General features: G+C 35.9%; 1 pseudogene across 4 annotated transcripts; it reads right to left on the reverse strand.

Annotated features, from left to right (window-relative positions):
* Positions 1 to 21: 21 nt before the first annotated feature.
* LOC143255901 (protein GVQW3 pseudogene) lies at positions 22 to 10,965 on the reverse strand (annotated as a pseudogene). 4 transcript variants are annotated; one of them, XR_013030919.1, is made up of 3 exons: positions 10,400 to 10,965; positions 9,655 to 9,720; positions 22 to 388 (listed from the first exon to the last, which is right to left on the reverse strand). The product of XR_013030919.1 is annotated as a protein GVQW3 pseudogene, transcript variant X4 (transcript). The 4 variants fall into 4 exon arrangements; XR_013030917.1 differs by lacking the exon at positions 22 to 388 and adding an exon at positions 447 to 2,745; XR_013030918.1 differs by having other exon boundaries at positions 9,655 to 10,965.
* Between the last annotated feature and the right edge of the window lie 1,598 nt (positions 10,966 to 12,563).

Genomic DNA, 12,563 nt, shown 5'->3' on the forward strand with positions numbered 1-12,563 from the left:
CATATTTTTTCTTTATGTTTATGGGCCTTAAGATTTTGGCCAGCAGTGTATGTGTGATTCATATCTTCCCACACTCAGCTATTGATATGAATATGCTTATATGATATATGACAGTACATTTGGTTATTTCTCGTCGGGTGGTATGCTTGTCTGGTTTTAATTTGCAGAAACACGAGCAGACGGTGACGCCTAAATACAATGTTGTATATCGTGCAAAACGAGTAAAGCATCGTGCAAAACGAGTAAAACATACCCGTCGTCCTTGAAACATGTATATATGTTGGACTGCAATGAAACCCGTCCGAGAATTAGCGAATGAATATTACCCAAACATGACAACGTGTCTATGACTCCACGGAGAAGACCATTTGATCGGGGAGCTGATCACCTAGATTAAGGAAAAAATATATAACACAGTCTGTGTGATACTAAGACTAGACAGTGGACTCTCAAAAGACTTAATTGGAACATTTCTCGTATGTTTTAATAATACTCCCCATGTTTCCACTATAGAATGTTACACAGTCCTCTGTACTATAACAAATCATATTTTTCCGTTAAGGTTTGTATAATGTATAACTGGAGCCAATGTTACAAACAACTATTTTATTTTATAGTATTAGGTTAAAAATCAAAAACGCACTAAGTTAATCATGAACGAACTTATGATGTTTTTTTTTATCATTTTTAGACCTATACATTAAACAGTGTTCTTTCCTTAAACACAAAATTGTTCGTGTTTGAATCTTACTGAGGAGAAACCAACTTGAAATAAACTCTACGTAAAAAATTTTCTCAACTCAAACGAGCCGTTTTTACATATATATTTTTCTCTACAAGTGGGTTTTCTCGACATCACCAACTTGAAATAAAATGTGTCTCAGAACGGCTGGTATGGGTATTAACACTTTTACTAATAAAGCAGAGAACAGGTTAACCTGAAGGTAGAAACGTTGTTCTCTGCTTATCAATAACCCATACCAGCCGTTCTGGGATACATGCTTAAATCTGTTAAAAGATCCGAAACCTTGTATATATCATTCAAGTCTCTATCATAGGTAAAAGCCTTCGCCAGTGGTCAAGGCGCTTGATTTGCAATCTGAGGGTCGCAAGTTCGAATCACCACCCCAACAAAGATGCTCGGACTTTCAGCCGTAGGAGGCGTTGTAATGTAACGACCAATTTCAATATTTGTTGGTAAAAGAGTAGCCGGCCCGGTATGGCCAGGTGAGTTAAGGCACTCGAGTCGTAATCCGATCCGAGAGTCGCGGGTTCGAATCCCCGACGCACCAAACATGCTTGCCCTTTCAGCCGTAGGGGCGTTATAATGTCACAGTCAATCCCATTATTCGTTGGTAAAATAGTAGCCCAAGAGTTGGCGTTGAGTGGTGATGACTCACTGCCTTCCCTCTAGTCTTACACTGCTAAATTAGGGACGGCTAACGCGGACAGTTCTTGAGTAGCTTTGCGTGAAATTCAAAACAAACAAACTTCACATAATCATCAGCTCAACAACGTATAAAAAATAACTTTAAACTAACAGGATAAGTACAAAACACTTTTACTTCTGTACCCAAAAAGAAAGATGAATTACTATGTTATTTGCATTTGTTCACAACTTAACCCTCGGAAATATTGCATTAGTCACTCTTGTTTGTTTGTTTTTCGACGTTATAATCACTACTTTGTCGTTCCCAGTTAAAGCCCTCACCAGCACTGGATATAATAGATATAGTGTGTGTGTTTTTCTTATAGGAAAGCCTCATCGGGCTATCTGGTGAGCCTACCGAGGGGAATCGAGCCCCTGATTTTAGCGTTGTAAATCTGTAGACTTACCGCTGTACTAGCAGAGGGCATAATAGATATGATATGGTTAACTGTATTATTTTGCATTCTTCTTTTATTTCACTCAAATATTCTTATTAATAATCATAAGTTTAGTAAAATTTCGCGTAAATAATATCCTGTCAAAAATACTTAGTTAAACAGCTATATGATAGACCCCAACATAATCAGGCTAAAACAGTTTTTAACCCTAAAATAACTTGGAATTAAATACAGTGTTTCTTAAACCGTAATAAATCCTACCAAATATTTTTATTATTCCCATAATCCTATCAAATTTTATTTGACAGCATGGTAGTTTATTAAACTTTCACAAAATTGAGTTAAGTCTATATAATACTACTTTAACCTTGTAATACATCCCTGTCCTTAATAAAATCTATGATATTCCCTCAACCCAATAAAACCCAATTAATTTCTGTGGCACTACTCTAACCCTAATAAACACAGGCTGAAGCGTTTCATTAACTCTGAAATAACCTATCTAAAAATATATTTTTACTCTATCAAAATCTCAAAAATTATTAACAAATTCTCTATATAAATAGTCAATCAATGCAGATGCAAGCAGAAAGATAAAAATAAAATGATTTTAAGTTATTGTGTGTAGTTTACTTATATCTGAAAGCAAATATTTCCAAATATTATCTAGTTTTTTAAGTACAGAGGGTTACACATCATGGAGGCTGGACTCTACGTGGTATATACTCCCCTCGTTGTCAGTAGAAATCACCTCCAGTAATAACTCACAGATGTGGGAAGACGAATAATGGACGAATGTGACGTTCAAGTTATTCCTAAGGATACTTACTCAAACTGAGATCCGTGAATGTGCTGGACAAGTAAGAGAGCTTCCAGTTCTAAAGGCTCATTTCTGATAACGCAAGAGCCGTTGTCCATCTGCAACATGGAAGTGCAACATCATGGTGTATGTAAGTTCATAAACAACGTTCAGACATACATTGCATGCCATATATTCACCTAAAGGAAGTAAATGGTCCAAACTTTGCCACGAACACGTCACCACACCTTTACACCACCTCTAACAGTTTCATTTTGAAATAGAACAAGCAAGTTCAGAGGTCTCATGCCATATGTTTACTGTACCACCAGTTAAGAAAATTAATTATTTATAATCTACTGTTTATACTCTAACCACCACTAACTTGAAACGTTCCTGTTTGTATATGATATAAGTAGGTTTTACATTTCCTGTTTACAGGCAATCATAGTGGCTTTTATAGGACTAAAAGAATTACTTAAAACATCAAACTGGCCAGTCTATTTATCTTGCATGTAAAAATAAATAGATTTTTTTTACAAATATGTGTTTTAGACCCGAGTAAAGTCAATAGCAATTATATATAAATATTTACAAATCAAGTTGAAAATAGAAACAAGCATAGTTGGAATTAATATAGTATATCTTATTATATGCCTAATAACATAATCAGCTACTAGATATAAAAAATTAAAACGTATACACAAAAATCCATATTAACTCTACTAAACTAACTTCAACTATAAAGCTTTCTTAACCCTAATAATACTTAGCTGAATTTACAGTACTAACTTTACCCTAACAAAACAAATATGGCCTGGTGGTTAGATCACTCGACTTCAAATCTGAGTGTCGCGATTTCGAATTCCGCCCCGAATATGCTCGCTCTTTTAGCTGTGAGGAAGTTATGATGTGACGGCTAATGCCACTATTTATTGGATAAGAGTTGACGGTGAGTTGTGTTGACTCTAGTCTATCACTTCAACGTTAGAGACGGTTAGTGCAAATAGCCCTCGAGTAGTTTTGAGCGAGATACAAAAAATTAAAACTTAAAATTGATATTCTAAACAATACCTAAAACGTCCTACATGACACTACACTATTATCTCAACGGTCCGGCAAGGCCAGGTGGGTTAAGGCACTCGACTCGTAATCTGACGGTCGTGGGTTCTAATCCCCATCGCATCAAACAAGCTCGCTATTTCAGCCATGGTTATAATGTAACCGTCAATCCCAATATTTGTTGGTAAAAGAGTGGCCTAACAGTTGGTGGTAGATAATGATAACTAGCTGCCTTCCCTGTAGTCTTACACTGTTCAGTTAGGGACGGTTAGCACAGATAGCCCTTGTGGAGCTTTGGGCGAAATTCGAAAGAAACCAAACAAATTACTTCAACTTTTACGAAACGTTATCACAAACAAAACTATAAAACTGTGGAACTGTCTTTATTATATCAAATGCTAGCCAAACTACCGCACTCCCTTAACTTTAGCAAATCAGTTTAAACCTATTGCACAAAAGTAACACATAATATTTCGACGTATCTCTACTCTTTTCAAGCTTGCTATAGCTTTGTTAACTTCATCGTAAAATGCATAGCGTAGAATACGGTAGTGATTTACCAAAGATTTAAATCCGGACATATTAAAGATAATATGTTTCATTACATAACTGTTGATTATCTCTCCAGACGAGAACGCTAAGCAGCTTATTAAATTCAGTAATTTATCTTCTGAAAGTTTCCTGTAATCTAATATCCGACTTCGTGTCATTTTCAGTACCGAAGTTTTAGTAATTAAACTATCTACTATATTACTTTCTAAAGACACCTGGCGGTCAATGCTAATCTTCTCTACGCATAAGTTACTTCAGAATTATTAAGAATAAATGTCAAAGCAATCTACAGTTTATATATCTTGTTTTATTGCCGGGAGACTTACGAGGGGGTAGTGTTTTATTATTTATGTCTGTATGTATGTAACTACGCAGACACACTATTTATAATAACAGTAATACCGAATCGAGTTAAGACAGGGGAATTTTACTTCGTACAGTGGCGAACACGTCTAACTTCAAGGTCATTGGAAAGTTAAAATTGTCACACTGTAATTTATGTTGAACAAAAATAAGTGAATTGGTTAGTTTAGGTAACTTAGTGGATATTTTAACACCAAGTTATGTTTCTTGTTATATCCAATTAATGAACAATAGAGTTAAGGCTACAAAATTGGCATTTTTGAATAAAAATAAATAAATAAAGCACTTTATCGAATGTATAATTGAGATAAACCAAACAGTTTAGTAATTCACATTATCTAATAACATATGCATTATCTTATCATGAGGTAGAGTGTACATACATGTATGGTAAAACACACAAAATCTCGAGTGTATTCCACAGCCGCGCGTCGTTCATTATATTTGACTCCTGAAGAATACGAGGGCTGTTCAAAAAATACGCGGACTAACGTCATAAAACAAAATGTACTTTATTTAGAAGTTACAGGTCTTGGATCCCTTCAAAGTACTCTCCTCCCCAACATACACACTTATCCCAACGGTGTTTCCACTTGTTGAAACAGTCCTGGTACGCTTCTTTTGTAATGTCCTCCAGCTCCTTCTTCGCATTTGCCTTAATCTCGGGAATCGTCTCAAATCATCTTTCTTTCAAGGGTCTTTTGAGTTTGGGAAACAAGAAAAAATCGCAAGGAGCAAGGTTAGGTGAGTAGGGGAAGAACAGTGATCGAGTGTTTGGCCAAAAACTCACGAGTTCTGAGGGCTGAATTTCGCAGCAACGCGGTGCATCTGCAATTTTTCGGTCAAAACCTCGTAACAAGATCCAACTGATATCCCACACTCTTCAGCAAGCTCCCTGACAGTCAGACGTCGATTTGCCCGCACCAGAATGTTGATTTTGTCGACGTGTGGGTCGTCAGTTGACGTGGAAGGACGTTCAGGACGCTCATAATCTTCAATGGACTGTCGACCATCCTTAAAGCGTTCATGCCACTTGAAACATGCCGTACGCTTCATAGCAACATCATCATAAGCCGTGTGAAGCATAGCAAAAGTTTCAGTCGCAGATTTTCCAAGTTTAACACAAAATTTCACAGCAAGTCGTTGCTCCTTTAGGTCATTCATTCTGAAATCCGCCAAACGAAAAAATCGCACTTCACTTAAAACCGCGTAGCTCATACGCAAATGAAGATATCTGCAATCGGGAAATGGCGTCGTAATCAGCTGATCTGTGCAAACTTAGCGACACCAAGCGGATTTCCCTGGAACCAACTGGAGCCGCGCAATTCAAACAGTCCGCGTATTTTTTGAACAGACCTCGTACATGTCCGTACGTCTGTCAACGCACACGGAACATTTACAGTACGGCAAAGAGGAATAATATTCGACATATGTCCACCAAGCCTCATCACATCTGATCATTGTTGACTGAATGTAGAGTTTGTTTGTTTGTTTTTGAATTTCGCGCAAATCTACACTAGGGCTATCTGCACTAGCTGTCCATAATTTAGCAGTGTAAGACTAAAGAGAAGGCAGCTAGTCATCACCACCCACCATCAACTCTTCGGCTATTCTGTTACCAACGAATAGTGAGATTGACCGTAACATTATAACGACCCCACAGCAAAACGGCCACATGTTTCGTGTGACGAGAATTCGAACCCATAACTCTCATATTACGAGTCGCGCGCCCTAACCACCTGATCATACAGGGCCCTCGACGTTAAGGAAAAAGATTTGATTAACAACTACAAGGAAAATCATATTCGAGTTCTAAAACCATCGAATGTAATTATTAAAATTATATTTTCTAACCAGCATATGTTTTTATTTAATGCTAAAGAGATAGTGCAACAAATTAACATAATATTTTGTCCACAATAATTATTTCGTCATATTTGGTAAAAGTCTTCCTACGTAATTTTTGTGTAAAAGCATGGCAAAAACAATTCGTGGACAGTTTAGTTGTAAATAAATTTAAAACGTATTACCCACATTTATAACTGGCCTATAGAATGTTTGACAATGTTACAAAACATTTTTATAGCATATTTTAAATGAGTAGTAATACTAATAACAGCTTTTCTTCATTGTTTGTTTCTTTGATTTTTAGGACAGAAGTGTCCTCGTAGGGATCGAACCTGGAGTTTGAGCACTTTAACTCTTCACCTTACCACGTTGTTCTTGATATGTAAAATAACTTTCTCAATAAAACTACGGATGTTACGTTGTTATACTAAGCAGCCACACACAGAGTTTTTAAGATCCAACAAGACTTACAAAACATTTATAACTAGGGTTAAAAGAAATAATTCATTGGAAATGCCATGTAGAACTGTAATAAAGGCAAAGCCAAAGAACTAACTTTATTTTAATCTTAAACTTGCTGAGTGAAAACAAGAAAATATACATCTTTTATAATCAAGTTTGCTTAATTAGAGAAATTATCGCCTTCATTCAAAATTAAGTAAGTTTAATAGCAAAATAACTGTAAAGTAAATCACAAAAATATCGTTTCTTCAGAAATTCTGTTAAGAAACATTCGAAACACAGAACTTTGTCGCTAGAATAACGATAGGAACTGCTAGGAAAAATCAGTGTTTAACGACGTTAAAATTGTTGTTAGAAGTTAGAACTTCGTAGCCTTAAAAACACGTGCTTAACTTTTACGCTATTGGTTTTTGTTGTACTTGATTATTTCTCCAACTTTGTATTCCTTTTGTGTTTGTTTCGTTCAGAAAACCGTTTGGACACTCAAAAGATCCGATACTTTAAGTAGCATCAGAAAGAAGAACCTTATACAGAAACACTTATTCACTGTACTGAGCATATTCAGCCAAGAAGGCACTTATTGACATCTGCCATAAGAAACATTCTTATATGTAACACCTTAAATGTATTATGAAAGTTTTAAACTATTTTTACTATGTGTTTTTCGGTGGGTCAGCGGTAAGTTTGAGCACTTACAAGGCTAAAATCAGAAACTCTATCTCCCGCGGTGGACATATCGCTAATAGTTCACTGGGTAGCTTTGTGCTAAAATATAAAACAGTAAAATATCGGAAACAGTGGTTCCTTGGAAAGCTTTTCAGTGGCACAGCGGTATGTCGGTGGACTTATAACGCTAAAGACCGGGTTTCCATACTGGTGGTGGGCAGAGCACAGATAGCCCTTTGTGTAGCTTTGCGTTAAACTTCAAATAACAACCTACATCAGAAAATACATATAAATTTAAGTGGGTGTTCATTTTACGAAGCATACAATAATTGTAGTTTACTTTTGTACCAAATATTATGAAATACATAGAGAGTTCATTCAACACCACACAAAAACAAAACATATGCTGTGTAGACTTTCTCCCTTCCTATTGCTGTTCCTCATATTTAAAATTGTTCCTTTTCATAATTACCATTAACTTGTGTTTAATTGTACTTTTTGTTTTCTGTAGCCACCAAGTTCCTGGTACGTTATCATTCACTATACTTTTCTTTTATTTCTTTTCTATGAGGTTTTTAAGGTCGTTAGAGACGTTGATTAATTAATGATTTCTACGATAAACACGTATAGTCCTTTCCCGACTCGGTAACCTTTCATATGATTATTGCTAATCGTTACTAATTCAATTCCTCAGTATTACGGATTATATCTTATTGCTTCGATATATATATATGTGTGTGTTCTAAATGTCACTGTTTCTTATGGTTAATTAATCTCTTAGTTTTTCAAGTGACGCGAAACTGTGTTTTACTTAACCAAAAATATTCGCGGTACCAGATTCTTGCGACATCTCGAAATAAGTCATTAAAACCCAATACGACACTCCGACGAACATTAAAGCACTGTTTGGTCAAATTATTCCTTTCATGCAATGTCTTTATGGTATAAAGATAAAGAAAATTTGCAGAACGTTAAGATCAACGATTTTAAAAGTCATAGGTCAAACCAAGCGGCACCACCTCCTGCTGTGGTAATCGTTTAGTGCTTATGACACTGTTTTCTTGAGTAAAGTTTCACATCCTTTACTCGGAAGCTAAGAAAACGCCATCGTCATGCTATAATGGGGCAAACAGCCTGCGTAAGAGCTGTTTTTTTACTACCCTTAGAACTACTCATTGAACATTTGTTTAACTAATGTTCTACACAAATAAACGTTAAGTAAACTGTGTTCAGTAGATAAATTATACAGCAGTAGATTCAACTAGTTATTTAAATTTTACGTTGTTTATAATAAAGATATTTTAGAGTACTTCTTTAAAAGAGAAAATTACAATACTGTTATAAATGGTTCTTAGTATAATTCATTGATTGTTTTGGTTTGTTTTGAATTTCGCGCAAAGCTACACGAGGGCTATCTACGCTAGCCGTCCCTAATTTAGCAGTGTAAAATAGAGAGAAGACAGCTAGCTTGTCATCATCAGTCACCGCCAACTCTCGGGCTACTCTTTTTCCAACGAATAGTGAGATTGACCGTCAGATTATAACGCCCCCATGACTGAAAGTGTGAGCATGTTTGGTGTGACGGAGATTCAAACCCGCACCCTCGGATTACGAGTCAAGTACCTTAACCACCTGGTCATGCCGGGTCCAATTAAATGACGATGCTGTTTTTTTTTTTGTCTTTTTAATTTTACGCAAAGCTACTCGAGAGCTTTCTGCACTCGCCATACTTAATTTAAAAAGCAGCTAGTCAACATCAATCAGCGCCAACGTTTGGGCTACCGTATTTGAAGAGTGGAATTAACCGTCACTGTATAACTCTCTCGCTACTGAAAGTACGAGCATGTTCGATGATAGATTTGGAACTCGCGATCAGTATACTGCAAATCGAATGCCCTAACAACACAGTCATGCCAGCCCTTTTCATTACTTCTAAAAATCTGTTATCATAATATTATAATCGCATAGTATTTGATACATAGTTACCATCACCAGGGTTAATATCTGATATTAACCCTAATGATGGGAACTATGTTGCAGAAAATAGAAGGATATAAAAATAATTAATGTTTTACCTTTCATTGTGTCAAAAAGCGTCAGTTTTTGTGCTTTTTTCCCTTCAATATAGCAGTACAATGTGCCTGAAAAGAAACTGTTTTAGATACTACATAGATGGAGACAACAATACGTAAAATTACGTTACTTTTAACTCGTTGCCAATGTTATCGCTAAAGGCTGAAATTAATGAAAAATATTCGTTTTTGTAGCCTATTTAGGATACCATAACACAATTATTTTAATGTTTCATGCTACAGTATATACTTTCCGTTAAGGTTTGTGTACCACTGAAAACTGTTCATTCTGATGTGCTCATTGCAATTGCAGAATAATAAAACTGATTAGCTCTTGTTTCTGCAAATGTTTTACGATAAGAAATGTTTCCTAGTTGGCGAAAAACAAACAAACAAAAACCATCGGAACAACAAATCGTGTTAGAAAATTAACTAATGTTAGGCCTATTTACATTTGCTCGTGCGGTATATTCTAGGGGAAGAAGTACTAGCCATATGATACCTTTAAGATATCGAAAATATATGCACTGATCAAGCTGGAAAATGAAGACCAAAATGGAATCTTCTTACATTGCGTTAAAACCCTCTAAAAGTTAATAAGCTATTCTTTGCCATTAAAAAAATATTAATATTTGAAAGCCTGCATACTTTACAAATTACAACAAAATATGCCTAGTCCCATTATCATTCAGTTCATTTTAATTATAAAAAACATTAATGCATATATTCATAAACAAAACTCATATACCATGTTTAGTTGTTAAGGCACTCAACTCGCAATCTGAGGGTCGCGGTTCGAGCCCAAGTGGCACCAAACATGTTCGCCCTTTCAGCCGTGGGGGCGTTATATGTGACGGCCAATCCCACTATTCGTTGGTAAAAGAGTTGGCGGTGGATGATGATGACTAGCTGCCTTCCCTTTAGTCTTGCACTGCTAAATTAGGGACGGCTAGCGCAGGTAGCCCTCGTGTAGCTATGCGCGAAATTCAAAACAAAACAAACAAACCATGTTTAGTTGAAATAAAAAGATATGAAACTAGTCTAATTCATATTTATTTCTTGATCATACTTAGTATGCGGAAGAGGTAAGTTTGACATTACTTGAGTTACGAGTGTGTTTACTGTAAAAATGTGTCGCTACATATAGTGATACTTCCCTTTATGGTAAAAATATGTTTGACAAGAATGGAAACACATATCTTATTGTAAAAAATTATCACGACGTAATAATGGTACCTCTCCCTGTGGTAGAGGAATGTTTGACAACAGTAAAGTGACGTGTATTTATTACCAAAATACATCGCTAGATAATAATTATACATCTATAGTACAACAGTAGAGTCACACGAGTACTTATTGTAAAAACAGCTGTGGTAGTTGCGTCTGTATTTGTGTTATATTGTGATGTGCACATAGAAGTGACATCTGCGGTAGATCATAGGCAATATTTTTTTGTGACAGAGATTCACTTAGTAGTCTCCTGCAACGTTACGTGTAGTTGAAATATGCACGAAAAATATACATATGTGTAGGCTATATAGTTGCATATGCCTTTCGTGAAAATCTGTTGGCAGACATTTTGAAAAACTGCAGGACACACACTATGAGATACGGGCTAAACACAAAGCTCAAACCTTGTTCACAAAAACTTTTATAAGTACTGCGTCAAGCTTCCTCGCTAGAAGACAGTTCTACACCACAAAATGTTTAGTTGTCAGTTTCTGTTGAAAGTGACCACGTTCCATCAGTACAGCTGACGTAGAAAAAGGGCGGAGCTATCACCAAAGTTGTGATGAGCTAGCTGTAAAACGCCATAAAAGAAACTTTACGGCCCTGAGATAATACTTCTTACTGACCTACATTACATGTTATATAGTTTGAATGTGCTTTGACTTAAACTACATCTCAGAGATATCCAACGTTAGTTAAGGAAAACAAAATACATGCAAGTCAACGTAAACAATCTGACTGGAAATAAATGATATAACCACGCCCCTTGCGATGCAGCTTTACAGCGTTAATATTTATGAACTTTCAAAGTCTAAAACATTAATGTGTCTGTATTCGCCTCTACAACTTTTGAATTAAAAATAAAAATAAACAAACAATAACAGCTTGTAATATTAGACTTGTGTCTTTAGATGAATCCGACAATTTCTCTCAGATACGGATGGAATTAATTAAGTGGAACAACGGCCCACATATTACCACAACATTGTGTAGTGGCAGTACAACGTTTATCTCGATGCGATTGAGTTTTATTGCATCTTTCTTAACTATAGTACACAAGTACAGATGAAGAAACGAGAACTTTATTGTACTGTTCTTTTTTCATCGTGAAACTTGAGAAGTATGTTTTGTTTTCTCTAACTCTTACTGTTAATAGAGAAAGAAATCTAAATCAACATCTTTGTTATTTACATGCAAAGTACCAGTAAGTCTAAGTGTATATGCCATAAGAGAAATCGGCAATGCCGGGCTTGAAAATGAATGTATAAATGAAGTATATGCCCTCCAACCCCTTTCACAATTTCGAGCTATAACATGAACTGTTCTTCTGATGCAAAGGTAACCGCGCTACGCACCACATTAAACGACCTTTTCGTTTCGCGTCGGTTTCACATATTTCGCTACCGATGCAGTATTAAGCATGTCAAATTTATTGGCTGCAAAGTCGAATCGTTCATTTAAACTTGATCTTCAGAACATTCATCCGGAGTTTTCTCTCAGATTACATTCAAATTGTAACAGCCAGTTTCTCACAATATTTTGTGATTCGAAACAGACAGACAGCCAGTTCAACTTTATATAAATGTGGCGTTGCACAACAAGCGTTTGAATTAGGTCGTGTTTTAGTGCTACCGTCATTTTGCTTAAACTAATCCAACTCGCAACAAAAATTTCTGATTACA

This window comes from Tachypleus tridentatus, chromosome 7, assembly GCF_004210375.1.
Source record: "Tachypleus tridentatus isolate NWPU-2018 chromosome 7, ASM421037v1, whole genome shotgun sequence".
NCBI lineage: Eukaryota > Metazoa > Arthropoda > Merostomata > Xiphosura > Limulidae > Tachypleus > Tachypleus tridentatus.